This window comes from Callithrix jacchus, chromosome 2 (genome assembly GCF_049354715.1).
Source record: "Callithrix jacchus isolate 240 chromosome 2, calJac240_pri, whole genome shotgun sequence".
Classification (NCBI taxonomy): domain Eukaryota; kingdom Metazoa; phylum Chordata; class Mammalia; order Primates; family Cebidae; genus Callithrix; species Callithrix jacchus.
The window spans coordinates 148,666,569-148,682,256 of NC_133503.1; the positions used below are offsets into that span (position 1 = coordinate 148,666,569).

The 15,688-nt window shown below is 35.0% G+C and overlaps 1 protein-coding gene across 5 annotated transcripts in view; it reads right to left on the minus strand.

Moving 5' to 3' along the window:
* Nucleotides 1-15,688, minus strand: part of NDUFAF2 (NADH:ubiquinone oxidoreductase complex assembly factor 2) — a 234,718-nt gene that overhangs the window by 24,402 nt on the left and 194,628 nt on the right. For 2 of the 5 annotated variants that reach the window (XR_013532301.1, XR_013532302.1), the window contains exon 4: nt 319-380. The exons of the other annotated variants lie outside the window; for them this stretch is intronic. The gene's annotated coding sequence lies outside the window, so the exon portion shown is untranslated. The remainder of the gene's footprint in view (nt 1-318; nt 381-15,688) is intronic. 5 annotated transcript variants of the gene reach the window in all.

The following is a 15,688-nucleotide window of genomic DNA, read 5'->3' on the forward strand; positions in this document are numbered from 1 at the left end:
TGTATTTCATGTAAACTGGCAAGTATATCCAGAGCAGTGGTTCTCAAACTTCAGCATGCTTTAGAATCACCTGGAAGCTTGTTAAAACACAGATTGATGGGCTGCTCTACCTCCAGAGTTTCTGATTCAATAACTGGGGATAGGGGCTCTGATGTGCACATCTAACAAGTTACTAGGTGATTCCGATGCTTCTGGCCCCGAAATCACACATGAGAACCACTAATCCATAGTTCACAAGGGTCAACAAACTATGGGCCAAATCCAGCCTATCTAAATAAAGTTTTACTGTGACATAACCATGCTTGTTCGTTTACATACTGTCTTTGTCCACTTTCGTGCTACACAGCAGAATTAGGTAGTTATGACAGAGATCACATGGCCTGCAAAAATAAAAATATGAATGAATACTTTTCCAAAAAGTTGCTGACCCTTGATCCAGAAGGTTGCTTAGATTATTTTGGCATGAAAATGTCACAAGTACATCACATCAGGAGAAACAACATCTGGTTGATCCAGACTCAGTGGCGACTGCATAATCTGTTCATTATGAAGTACTGCACCGACCTTGGTTTTAGTACCCACTCATGATCACCACTTAATGTATTATTCCTTTCAGGGTAACAAACTGTAATTTTTCTGATCCTATTGTTCTTAAATTTATTAGCTGTTATTATATAAAGAAGAATTTCTCCTCATCAACTATTTGGTTATTGAAATAGTTTGTACAGGAGAAGCAGAATAAATGCTTGACATTTCCTCCCCTGTCAATATTCAAAATAGTAAGTTCATACTCTAGAAACTTTCAAAGGTGACCCATTAATATGTTTTAGTATCATGAACTCATATTTATATATTTGAATGTTTCAATCCATTGCTTTGGTTAGTATTTCTATTTTTTATGCTCAAACTTGACCCATCTTTGGCTGGTGGGAGCCCCTTCCAGTTGGCTCCTGTATCCTTTTCACATAATCTTCTTGGTTTCTTTGCTCTCTGCTGTGAAAAGGTGTCCTAGACTCTCCTTGTACATTTTCTGCCTGAGACTTGAAGTCAGCTCTTTCTCTAAGGAGGCCTGGTTCCTTAGAGTAGAAAATGGTAAAGTTCATAGTCTGAAATGAGATGTTCATTGCTACTGGACTGTCATTGCTGTTAGGTCTTTCCAGTGGACAGAGGTAGGAAATATGTTTTTATTCATTTTTAGAAAAAATACGTCAGTTCATAATGACATTTCCAATTCAAATTTAATATTGTAGGTGTTTATTTAACTTCTTTTCTTTTATGCTATAAGTTTTGGTTCCTGAAAACATTGATATATTTATTTTAAATATTTGTGTAAAGATGCCAATATTACTGCTAACAAAATTATTAAATATAATTGAGGATTTCTTTGTATTCCTTTCTTTTTGTCCTTAGAATATAATCACTGAATTGGGAGTGACAGTAAGAAGAGTAAGACAAATATTTTTTAAAATTTAGAAAGAAGATAAAAAATGAATATGCTCACTGATATATAATGTCTTAAAGTAATTTGAAATAATCTTTTTTCCCTGTGTGATTATGCTATCTACTTGATATATGAATAGGTTCATTTGTTTCAGGGATTTAAAAAAAATTGGGGATGGGGGAGATTAATGTATTTTTAAATGGTATAAAACATCTATATGGTTCCAAAGGGAAAATTATACCACATATAATAAAAGGAGTCTAGCTTCCATCCCTGCTTTTTAACCTGTTCCCTCCCTGTGATTTTTATTAATTTCCTGTTTATCCTTCCATTGTTTCTTTTTTCCCATTGTTTCTTTATAAAATAAGCAAATACATGCGCATCTCTCTCTCTCTTTCTCCACCTTTACGTAAAAGGTACCATCAACTGTTTTTCATCTTACATGTGTTACTTGACAATGTATCAGGAACATTCTATAGAAGGATGTCTTCATTCCTTTTAGTCTTATTGGACTCCAGTGTGTAGCCATATCATGGCTTACTAACAGATGCTTGGGTTGTTTCTGCTCTTTTATTATGACATATTTACAATTACTATTACCAGTAGCCCTATAAATTATGCCAAATTACATATTTTCACCAGATAATTCTGAGTAGATTTCTACTAGAACTTGGATTGCTAAGGCAGAGGATAAAAGTATATGTATTTCACTGGCTATTTAAAAATAGAGTTTTGCCTGCCCTTTATTGCTTTCTGTCCCCACAATTCAGTCCCTAACACAATGTCTAGCACATAATAGGTGCTTAAAATATATTTGCTAAATGAATGAATGTGCCTCTGTCTATGCACTTTACTCACTGTTAATGGTTTCTTTTTTGGTAGACCATCTGAGCAAGCAATCACTGTTGACTGATAATCTGACTTTGCATATTTGCAGGTGTATTATAAATCCAAATCTAAACTTAGATAACTAGTAATCAAGAATATGTCATATTCCATTATTAATAAGTTCTTTTTCTAAATGGCTTATACCTCTTCTCTTTATATTGCTGAGAAAGCCTTATGATTCTGAAAATTAAGAAAAGATAGATACAAACTTATTTATATTCTTGGGAATTTATACTAGTTTTAAAAAGCCAATGTGGTAAAAATGAATCAGTTTACTACTTTTAAAATTAAGTTAGAAAAAAATATTTCTCTATTTTTCTTTGTGTACCTGCCACCTATCATTCACCAAGTATGTGGCTTAAAATATATCACCACTCAAGTAAAGACTTCCTAAATTAGGAATAGCTTAAGGTACAAAAGTTGAAGTCAACCAACTATTTTGGATCCAAAAAACTTTTTTTCAAACAAACTGCTATAATGATGGTTCTATTTTCTGCAATTTACTCACAGTGCCAAATATCTACAATAACAAATACAAATATGATAGGTTACAATACACCATCCACAGTGGCTGTGACTGATCAAAACTTGAAAAGAGGTGTTTTTTCCCAAAAGAGGCAGGGGTACTGTGGGAAGGCAGATGGAGAAGTGACCCTTAGTTAAAATGGAATTCAGGACTCCTGCCCGCACCCCCTCCACCACTATGAAGACAGTCCAAGCATTTCCCTTCTTATGGGATTGGAGGAGGTGGGATTAAGAGGATAACTTAGTGTATAAAGTAGTACAGTAGCAGGGGTTTGGAGAACGTGACTCTGTGGCCAAAAAGAAGTATAAAAGTCAGATAAACCACCAACATTCCAGCAGTAATAACAATAACTTTAGACAATATGAATAGCACTAACAAGCACTTGAGACTACTCGAAACTCTACCGGTAAGGAAGTAGAATTCCCGAGCAGCTGATGAAACCAGTTAAAATAACATTGTGGAAGGAGGGAGAGGTAAAAGGGAGGAACCACACTAACATCTCTTCTGCTAAGAGAAACTGAAAAGGCCAGTCTACTAATTAGGTTCAGAATAAATTAAGTGTGGTGTCAGGAGAAAAAGAGAGGCTCAGCAGTGTTCCAGCAGTGATGGAGACAGGAATATGAAGAAACAATTAAGGTGAGAATTCTCAAAGGAGTTTGAGGAGGGCAGCAAAAAGATCACTGGGAAATAAGAACAAAGGAGAAAGGGGATAATCAAGGGTAAAGGAACCCACCAAGAGACCTAGGCTGACGCCCTCTTTTTTTCACTTATTCATGTACACAGTCATTCAATATTATTGAGCAACTAACTACTCTGAGCCAGGTACTGTTCTAGATCCTAGAGACATGGCAGGGCCCAAAACACAGTCTGGCTCTCATAAGGCTTAGATTCTAGCAGGAAGAAACAAATTATAAATAGACAAATCATGCAGTTAGAGAAGGTAAGTAAATAGGTGACTGGCTGTGTTGCCATATCCTTCTCATTTAATCAGCTTGCCATTTTGCTTTAGTGAAGAAACAAGAAACGAGAAATAGTGTGGAAGTATGTATTTGCATGGGGTAAAACAGAACTTTCAAAGCTCATTCAGAATGTCCTTTTCTCTTTCTTAAAATGGAAATCAGTTTTCTTTTATCTGCAAAAGTAATACATCTTGAAAAAAAATACAGAAATTTAAACAACCAGAAATCTACAAAACAGAAAATAAAAGTCTACAAAATAGAAAATATCTCTCATAATTTCATATCCACTGTTAAAAAGTCTAATCATTACAGACTTCCCCTACATATACATATGTGTTTATAATATAAATACAATGTATCTCATTTATATTGTTTATAAAGTGTAAACTATGAATACTATTCCATAAACTGCTTTTCACTTAATATTTTCAGACATCTTTTTGTGTCAATATATAGTGTACATTATCCTTCTTAGTGGCTGCATGGTAGCTAGTATTCCTTTGTACTTTATTCGTTCAGTCTTCTACAGATGTTTAGAATGGTTCATATTTTACAATACTACAAACAACATCCTTGTATAAAATTTGCATACATTTGCCATTCCTTCCTTACGATACCTTCTTAGAACTGGAACTGCTGCCTAAAAATTTCTCATATATTTGGAAAATTGCTCTCTGAAGAGTTAACATCCAGTCTGGGCAACAAAGTGAGACCCTAATTCAACAACAACAACAATAAACAACCCAATTATCTGAGTGTGGTGGCCTGTGCCAGACTAAAGAGGATGAACTGCTCGAGCCCAGGAGTTTGAGGTTACAATTAGCTATGATCTTTCTACTGCTACATGGCTACTAAGACAGTGAGACTCTGCCTCAAAAAAATAAGTTAACATCAACTTACACCTATACCTATGGTGAATGAGAATACCTGTTTCCCCACAATTTTGTCAAGACAAAAAAGAAAAATCTTTGTCTGTTCTATATTTAAAAATTTTTCCCCTCAGTCTTTGGTTTTTCTTTTAACTTTGCCTAGGATTTCAGTTATCAAAAAGTAGAAACTTCTTACGTTGTCAAATTTGTCAATCTTTTCATCATAGCAGATGGCTCTGGTGTCCTGCTACTCTTTCATGTGTGTTCCTTTTTTACCCTTCAGTTTTCAGCCTAAAGAAGGTTGAACCTCTTTTCACATTTGTAATGTCCCATTTCTGGTACTGTTTGGTATCGTTACATGTCTGTCTTTCTCACTGGAGCATAAGCTCCCTTGGCCATCTGTAGATTCTCCTCTACATCACCAACATCTAATGTAGAATAAGCATTTACAAGTTATTTGTTGAATAAATTTTAGTGTCTTCCTTTTTGGGGCCTACTGCCAGATTTCCCTGGAACAATGTTCCTTCTAAGAGATCAACTGAATAGTAAAGACAGTTTAACAAACCCTTCACTACAAAAAGTAATTTAGAGGGAGGGAAGGTAAATCTCAGTGACTCCTTTTCCAAAGAAATGCATCAGGTCAGGAACTGCTGAACTGGACTTGTCAGAAAATCTTGGACTGGACTTGACTGAACACTGCAATATGGCAAGTGAGTCAGGCAAGTTATATAAGATCTTTGAGGAAATTCTTCTGGTTCAATAACCTGTAATGTTGCTTTCATGGTAGCCAAGAGTGCATCTAAATCCTGTTTCTCAAGAATTTTGATGGTTTCAAAATCAACTGTTCACTTTTGAAAATTAATTACATGCCACACAACAAATTTAAGAAGAGTCTTGTGATGCCAGGCACCCCAAAAGTTGGAAATTTGTAACCTGGTTTCTATTGAAAGATGAGCCTCTGGGATGGCTATTAATAACTTATTTCAAGGAAAGTGTTATTTGTTTTAGGTATTTAAGTACAAGCTTCAGCAACAGCGATAGTCAATTCCTTGAACAGTACAAGTTAATAAGGATACAAACTAAAGGTTCTTTTTGCCACTTGCTGGGTAAAACCATTCATTTAAAAGATATCAAGGTTGGTTCCTTTGCATTCTGGCAATAAAAAGCTCTGTAGTACTCAGATTAGATGAATGCTTTTTTAGAATAATTCTTGAGAATGTTTCTTTTCTTTTATACTATCTTTTAACTCTGGCAGGAATTAGAAAAGCTCTTATCTGGAAAATTTTCTCAAGAATATTTGTAATATTAGAATTGGAAAGCCTTTTTACTAGGTTGAACAAAAAGCTGGGTTTTATTTGCATAATGCATGCTAATACCATTTATTTTCACTATTAGTATTTATAAGTACTTTCCTTCTTAAATGGAGAGGCAACTGTGATGTTTTCCTAAGTGAATCCATGGAATGTATTAATCTTCCCTGAAAATGTCATTGGACTTATTACATGTAAGTATTTTGCCAATACACAAATAAATTTTGTTAGCAAGTATTATTCTAGTGTGAAAATATGCATTGACTTTTAAAAATTATTCCATTTAAACCATAATGCAATATAAATTTACTGATAAAAACATCAATTTGGTGATTGAAGTGTGGAAATCATTCTACAGAAAATCTTAGTGAAGTTATTTTCAACAAACATATACGTAATGAAATGTTTTTACAATAAACTGCCATGTAACTTGGTGGTCATCCATCATACAATTAGTTTAACTTTGTGAGGGAGACAGTTACTGAAACCTTATGCTTATTAGTCCTCACTAAAATAAACCTTTTCCTTGTTTTAAGAAGAGACACTGTCAAAACAGATAATTACAGAAAAGCTAGATAACAGTTTGAAAGACAGGACCTGTCACGAAAACTTTATTTTCCTTTTTAACATTTCACCTTATGTCCAGTTGTGCAAATCAGAAAACATTTAATTTTATTACTGCATATCAAGATCTTCATACATTAAAGATGAAAAGCAATAAATTTTTAGCCCAAATGTTTTTAATACTTTGAGAACAAATGAAAGAAAAACACAATTTTTTTTTAATAAAAAAGAAATCAAGTTAAGCAAATGCCTAGATTGATGACACTTATTTTAAGCAGAAGATCCTTCCACACCTTCCCTCAGAAATGGATCTTTCCTTTGGTACTATTGTATTATGTCTCTTTCTGTATAATCAAATTTCTAAGCTAATAATATGATTGGATGCATAGGACTTGAGGCACACTTAGTGCAGAATACATTGAGCTGAGCTGTACTACTGTTTTATATTGTGTAGGTTATTTATTATTATGGTAGCCAGGCTCTAAAGTTATCCAAGATTATTTAGGTAATCAAAATCAGAAGAATTGGCCTAACAAATAAAAGCAGTCATTTCTAAATTTGAAATATAGAACACCGTCATAGTTAATATCCAACTGGCAACAGGCTTATCTTTCTTTTTGGGGAATGAGTCTAATTACTTTGATCTGCAGATTTGGTAGTTTCTATTTCTTTAATTAATTAAACCATCTGCCTTGTCAATATACAGTTTAAAATGTTGACTTTATTCTATTTTAAATTTACTCGTGGGACCACCTAAATATTAAGGCCTACTTATTGATGTGAACCTTGAACCCAATGGATTTGAAAAAAAAAAACTCCTTTTAAAATAAGAACTATAGGCACATGGCATGAAATTGAATGATGCAAAAAGATTTTGAGATAAAAACTAACACTCCATCTTACACATGCCCAGTTACCTACTTCTCCCTTCCAGAGGCTACCACTGTATTCTTTTAGAGATGCTATTAGAACCACAATTTCAAGTTTTTTTGCCATGATAAAACAATGTAGGGCATAAAGAAAAGAGCTGACAATATTCAGTGATGGAAACTATAAAGCATCCAAGAGTTTAGGAGAGGAAATGGTAAGAGTTATAATTCAAAATCTGTATCAACAAAAGTCTGCCTATAACTTTCTAATTGTGGCCAGGAATTTCTGATTCTACTTATCAAAAAAGAGTAGAAATTAATATTTTCCATTTAAAAATCTGATACAGTATGAAAGGGAATGTAGAAAAAAGAAATACAGAAACCGTGTGACATAATGTGGCACTGTGTACCCATGCAAATCTCATGTCCAATTGTAATCCTCAGGTGTCAGGGGAGGGATCTGGTAGGAGGTGATTGGATTATGGGGATGGATTTTCCATGCTGTTCTCATGATTGTGAGTGAGTTCTCACAAGATCTGGTGGTTTAAAAGTGTAGTACTTCCTTCCTTGCTCTCTCTCTCCTGACACCATGTAAGATGTGCCTTATTTCCCTTTTGCTTTCTGCCACAATTCTAAGTTTCCTGAGGCCTCCCCAGCTATGCAGAACTGTAAGCCCGTGAAACCTCTTTTCTTTATAAATTACCCAGTTTCAGTAGTTCTTTATAACAGTGTGAAAACAAACTAATGTACAATGAAAAAAAAGTTTTGAATAAAAACTACTGTGATGTTAAAGGAATACTAGCCAATTGAACACAGTGATGAATGGAAATGTTCTCATCTGTCCTGTGCAACATAGTAGCCACTAGCTATATGGCTACTGAACATTTCAGTGTGGTAGGGTGACCAAGAAATTAAATTTTTAATTTTAATTTTAATTAAATTGTAATAGCTAGATGTAGTACTGGATAAGACAGGACTAGATAGTCTAGGTCAAAGATGAGAAATATTAGTAACTAAGAAATTTTAAAATGAACGATTTATAAATTATAACACTAAAAATAAAATTTGAGAACCATCATGAGAGTAATATGTCCAAAATAGGAATCTTTCTATAATCTGACATTTGAATAAAATCTTCAGAAACTAGAAACAATACCCATTCAAAGAAGTAGGTATACAAATTAAAGAATGTATAGAATAGTGTAATTAAAGACTGTAAAGAATAGTGGAAGAAAGTAAAGAGTAAAAATGAATTCATATAAACAATCATGTTAAAGACAAAAAGCATTAATTATCTGATAAAAAGAGCACAGAGCAGCATTTATAAATATTTGCTGAATGGAAATTAGGTAGCTATTATGATGGGCCTCTTCCTTGTCATGTCCTTTGTACCATCTGTCAGTCAGTTACTGGGAAGAAGAAACTATTCAGCTAGCATCCTTAATTTCCTTTTTAAAACTTAAATATTGTTCTGATTAAAGAAAAATGTTCCCTTTATGTAGCAAATTCATAAAATACAAAAAAGCATAAATAAGAAAATAAAAATAAACTCACCACTCAAATAACCATTATAATTTTGTATTTATGTTTCCTTCCAGTCTTTTTTCTACACACACAGAGTCCCTTTACTTGAAAAATACTTAAAAAGCAGGGTCAGATGATACGATATATTTTTAATTTTCTTCTTTTTAAAATTCATTCTCATACAATGTGTTTACAAAGGGTTAAACACATAAAGAAGACATCAACCTGGAAAGAGGCTAAACCAAATGACTAATTAGATTCACATTTGCACCTTCATTGCTAATTGTAATAAACTTGTTTGAGAAAAAGGTCAAAAGGTCTCCAGGAGTTAATTAGCTAGGAGCATTTATCATTAAGTGATAATGTACTTACATTTTACATGTACATGTAAATTTGCAAGTCCTTCATTTCCCAATAAAAGTGTGAAGTTTAGCAAAATTTCCTCATATCAATAGTTGTATTAATCTTACCTAAGTTAAGATATAATTGTCTTGGAAAATAGAGGCACAAGTAAAGCACCAATTAATCTGTTAATTGTTGTTTCCTGTTTAAGGAAATTTCAAATTGTAAAGCATGCTAATAACTAAAAGAAAACAGAACAAAAGACTGATTCAAAGTATCCCAGCCTAACAGCTAGTGCCAAGATTGATCACATTCTTGTGAGTAGAATTTTGTTCAATAGGTTACACTCATGCCGTCCTGGCCAGGAATTTGAAGACTCAAAATTCTTAAGCATTCAAAACCTACCGGTTTTTAAAGCAAGAAAAATAACTACAAAGTAATTATTATCTGTGATGGACAGTTTTATGTGTCAGCTCAGCTAGGCTATAGGACTCAGTTACTCAATTAAATACTTATTGGGGAAAAAAAATCACTGAACTTTTGCATGAGATAAGCTTCAGGTATACTTGTGGACAGCGTGTGTTAAGTACCTGGGCAAGTACTAAATGATACCACAGAATTTTGGCTACACACACACACACACACACACACCAGTAATATCCCAAGGAAGATATTTTATGCCAGCAAGATCAATGTGCACTAAGGTTACAAAATAAGTGGCCTTTTGTATTTAATTACAGTCATGGGCTAAGCAATGACATTTCAGTTAACAATGAATAGCATATAAGATGGTGGTCCCACTGTACCTTTTCTGTTTAGATATAGTTAGAAACACAAATACTTACCATTGTGTTACAGTTGCCTACCTACAGTTCAGGACAGTAGCATGCTGTACAGGTTTATAGCCTAGGAATAATGGGCTATATTATATAGACAGGGTGTGTAGTAGGCTATAACATCTAGGGTTCTCTAAGTACACTCTATGATGTTTGCACAACGACGAAATGACCTAATGATGCACTTCTCAGAATGTATCCCTATTGTCAAGTGACACATGACTGTACTTGGTACTATTTACATTTTGAATTCATGTCTATTAAAGACAACAGTTTTGAATTTTTCATGGCTTATGTTAACAAGTGATCCCAGGGAAGAGGAGCAAGATACTGAAGAGTATGAAACAGAAAAGGAGGGAAAGCCAAAATAAAGGTGTGTTCCGGAGTTGGTCACTGCTCTGGGAGCTGGACCCAATCCCTGCTGAGACCTTCTGAGGAGTCACCTTGAATGTGACTAAACTATGTGCTCAAGGGACAGGAAGGGAGCTTTTATTCATTACCTTCTATTTCCTTGATACTAGGTATCAAGGGTTATCTTTTAGGTTAACCTTCTCACACTTCCAAGTCGGTTTCCCAGAGACATCCCATGCCACAGTGTCAGAGCAGAAAGCAAAATATACTCTGTAGAGTTATAGTGAGGTTACATCTGTTAGCAGTTGGTTGCTGCAGCAAAGTTGGAGTAAAAACACAAAAAGATGTGAGGTAGGGCACAAGAGGTGTCTGACACAGGGCTTTCATTTGCTTGTCTCCACTGAGATTGAGAATTTACAGTCATCTTGGACTACAGAAAAAGTAGTTAAAAAAATTCAAATATTGGCAGGGCGCGGTGGCTCATGCCTATAATCCCAGCACTTTGGGAGGCCGAGGCAGGTGGATTACGAGGTCAGGAGATTGAGACCATCCTGGCTAACACTGTGAAACCCTGTCTCTACTAAAAATACAAATAATTAGCCGGGTGTGCTGACATGAGCCTGTAGACCCAGCTACTTGGGAGGCTGAGGCAGGAGAAGTTGCTTGAACCTGGGAGGTGGAGGTTGCAGTGAGGCGAGATCGCACCGCTGTGCTCCAGTCACAGAGTGACTCCATCTCAAAAAAACAAAAACAAAAACACAAATATTTTACATTCTAAAAAATTCAAATATATTAAATTGTGCTGAATATTATGATGAGAAAACAAAGATGGGTCTTAGGTCATACAAATAGGGAACAAAAACATAGAAAAAAATTCCACAATAATTTCTGCAAAGCAAACCTTCAAAGTACCACAGCATTATTTACAAACACAATCTTTTTCAAAAGATAGTTTAAATGAGTGTAGAGTTCAGAATTATTTCTGTATAACTTCACATCAAATCAGGATTCTTGTGGACTTTAAATAACAGGTACAAGTGATAGTAAAATAATGGCCGCTATCATTTATTGAATGCTAATTTTGAGTTACGCGATACTACTTCGTTAGATTAAAAAATGACTCTAATGATTAGTAATTTTTCAAACTTTTTAGACTATGACCTTTAGTGAGTGCATTAGTCAAGGTTTTCCAGAGAAAAAGAGAGTGGCTGTAAGGAACTGGCTCTCATGATTACGGAGACAGACAAATCCAAGTTCAAATTTGCAGGGTAGGCTGGCAGGCTCGAGACCCAGGAAAGAGTTGACAGTGCAGCCTGAAGTCAGAAAGCGGTTGTCAGACCGGGCGCAGTGGCTCATGCCTATAATCCCAGCACTCTGGGGAGGCCAAGGTGGGCAGACTACTTGAGGCCAGGAGTTCAAGACCAGCCTGGCCAACATGGTGAAAACCCATCTCTACTAAAAGACAAAAATTAGCTGGGTATGGTGGCACATGCCTGTAATCCCAGCTTTTTGGGAGGCTGGGGCACGGGAATTGCTTGAACCTGGGAGGCAGAGGTTGCAGTGAGCAGAGACCATGCCACTGTACTCCAGCCTGGGTGACAGAGCAAGACTCTGTCAAAAAAAGAAAAAAACAAAGCAGTCTTGAGGCAGAATTCCCTCTTCCTAGAAGGATGTCCATGTTTTTTTCCCTTAAGGTCCTCACATGATTGGATGAGGCCTACTCATATAATAGAAGTAAGCTGCTTTACTCAAAGTTTACTGATTTAAGTTTTAATCTCACCTAAAACATAGTTTCACAGCAAAATCTAGGCTAGTATTTCACCAAATATCTGGGTACCACAGTCCAGTCAAGTTGACCCAAAATTAACCCACACAGTAAGAAACAGATTTTATACCGCAACTTCATAAAGAAAGCATACATGCAAGTATATCTACAAGAGTTTCAGAAAGTAGTAAGTACTCCTAGTATGCTTTTGTACACTGATATTTTCTATTTCATGTTTTTCTAGCTCATTAAAAAGAAAAACATGCTGTAAACCATCAATTTAATTTCACAGCCAACACATGTATTACACAGGTTGAAAAACTCTGCTCTACATGATACATCTATTTATTAATGTTTTAGAATACTGGTAAATAAATGCCTCACAGTGATACCAGGATATAACATTTGAGAAAAAAATTGTATACATTTGAACACATGAAATATGATGAACATGTGTATATAAAAAAACTATATAAAATGCCTAATTCCTTAACACTATAGGAATAGCATATGGGTATAGTATTTTTATCACCATTGTGATAAATATTTGAGAATAAAATCAGGCATGCCTAAGGATATAAGATCAGAAGCAATCAACTGTGGCTTAGTATCCTATAGGGGTTATCTCCAATGTAATCAACACAATTTTCTTAAACACCATTATTTATCTCATTAAAAAATGTCTAATTATATCTGATAAAAGTGATCAGCAATTAATTTATTTAAAACTCAGATTGAGTAAAATCATTACTTCTTCAGAATGGAGAGAATTAGAGGAAAAACATAAACTGTTTTGGTGAGACAACAGAAAAAAATGTATGGATTAAAAACAAAACAAAAAAAAACACCTAATCTCATTTTAACTCCTTTAATCTTTTTTGACTCTGGATCTAAACCCAGTTTTAAAACTTAAATGAGACTTGTCTTACTGACTAGCGATATGACTCAGAAGGTTAACTCTTCAGAACTAATTCTGTATACTTTTAATATGCACCTAGTAAGTTTTGATGACTCTTTAAAGAGCCTGAGCAGAAGTATATCTAAAAATAATTCAAAATAGCACTTTATTTATATAAACTTATTTTAAAAACCTTTTATATTTTGCCCTTTAAAAGTCAGATAAAGGCCAAAATAGAGGGAAAATTATGATAAGCATAATCTAAGCTCAAACTCAAACCTCAGCCTTGTATAAGAGTATCTAAGAAACAGTCCTTTTAAACTAAGAAAGATGAGATCCTTGAAAGTGGAGATACTTTTCTTAGGAAGACCTGCCTAAAATCAATGTTTTCAAAACAAAAAAGATTTAGTATACAAACTATCATAAACATTTCTTGTACAATTAATAAATAAACATCTACAATTAGAGAGGCAGAATAGCTTACTGGTTAAGAGTACATATTCTGAGGAGCTCAAAACATTCAAATGATTCATGTTCACTGCTTACCACATTTTCCTTTTATTTTTAAAAATTCATTATACTTTAGGTTCTGGGGTACATGTGCAGAACGTGCAGGTTTGTTACATAGTTACACACATACCATGATTGTTTGCTGCATCCATTGCCCATCATCTACATTAGAAATTTCTCCTAATGCTCTCCTTCCCCTGGCACCCCACCCGCTGATAGGCCCCGGTGTGTGATGTTCCCCTCCCTATGTCCATGTGTTCTCAATGTTCAACTCCCACTTATGAATGAGAAGATGTGGTGTTTGGTTTTCTGTTTTTGTGTCAGTTTGCTGAGAATGATGGTTTCTAGCTTTATCCATGGCCCTGCAAAAGACATGAACTTATCCTTTTTTATCGCTGCATAGTATTCCATGGTGTATAAGTGCCACATTTTCTTTATCCAGTCTATCATTGATGGGCATTTGGGTTGGTTCCAAGTCTTTGCTATTGTGAACACTGCAACAATAAACATACGTGTGCATGTGTCTTTATAATATAATGATTTGTAATCTTTTGGATATATACCCAGTAATGAGACTGCTGGGTCAAATTGCTGCCCACATGTTTCTAAAGAAGTATGATAAATTTTATATTCTCTTAGTTTTCACAAAGGTAGAGGTCATTACCAAAGAAGGTACATAGAGAAATGGTATCTCCATGTATTTTGTTACTATGTTTCAAGGGATTGTTTTTCTTCATTTATTATGGTAGTTAAGTGAAAATAGCAGAACACGAAAGAGTAAGTTTACCATAATTACAATTATGCACTAATGTATGCACAGGCAAATTAACTTGCTAAAATTAAGAGTTGTCACTTTGGGAGGCCAAGGCGGGTGGATCACGAAGTCAAGAGATTGAAACCATCCTGGTCAACATGGTGAAACCCCATCTCTACTAAAAATACAAAAAATTAGCTGGGCATGGTGGTGCGTGCCTGAAATCCCAGCTACTCAGGAGGCTGAGGCAGGAGAATTGCCTGAACCCAGGAGGCGGAGGTTGCAGTGAGCCAAGATTGTGCCATTGCACTCCAGCCTGGGTAACAAGAGCAAAACTCCGTCTCAAAAAAAAAAAAGTTGTGCAGCCAAACACAGGATTTCAGGTAATCTATTACTTCTATTTAAAAAAATTTAAATATACTGTTACATTGATTTTTTAATGAAATAAAGGAAAATAAACCAAGAAGGTCATAGAATTGGCAAGCCAGAGAGTCCCCAAAGTGCTCAATAGTTACACTTGCAGGTGTGCATTGCAGGCCTCAGGTACCTGTGAGTGCAGACAACAATACCTTTTTGCCTGATTAAAGGCAGAAACAAATGGTTAGGCCTGAGGTAGGTCAAATGACTGGTATAAAGCTGCCCAATAGGGACCTTCCATTGTGGATGGTGGTTAACCTATTCACCCACAACTTTTCCTCTGGGGAGATAGAAATGCTAGTAGGTAAATAAAAAATGGGACATTGATCAAACTCAGGATATATCCTTTCTAGTTTAGGAAGACAAAAATCCCAGAATAACTTTATTATTGAAAACATAGTGCTTCAGTGTAAATTTGCAATAAGATCAAATTTCTGCAAATAATACATGAATGTATTTTCCCTGAAAATGTAAAATATCCAAGTAATTTTCATACGGAAAGAAAATACTAAAAACAGAATCTCAATATAAATTAACAATGTTATATCTAGTGTAGTGTCCAGGACAAGTTGGTATGTACAAAACGAGTCTATATGCAAAGAAATTATGTTAGCTCTTGAGCATATACCAGGTGTCCGATGATAAGTAACTGTAATAATATAAATATACAAGCATTAAGGCTTTTAAAAGGACTTTCAAGAACTAAACCAAACTGATTTTTTTTTTTTGAGATGGAGTTCCACTCTCGTTGCCCAGGCTGGAGAGCAATGCTGTGATCTCGGCTCACCGCAACCTCTGCCTCCCAGGTTCAAGCAATTCTCCTGCCTCAGCCTCATGAGTAGCTGTGATTACAGGCATGTGCCAC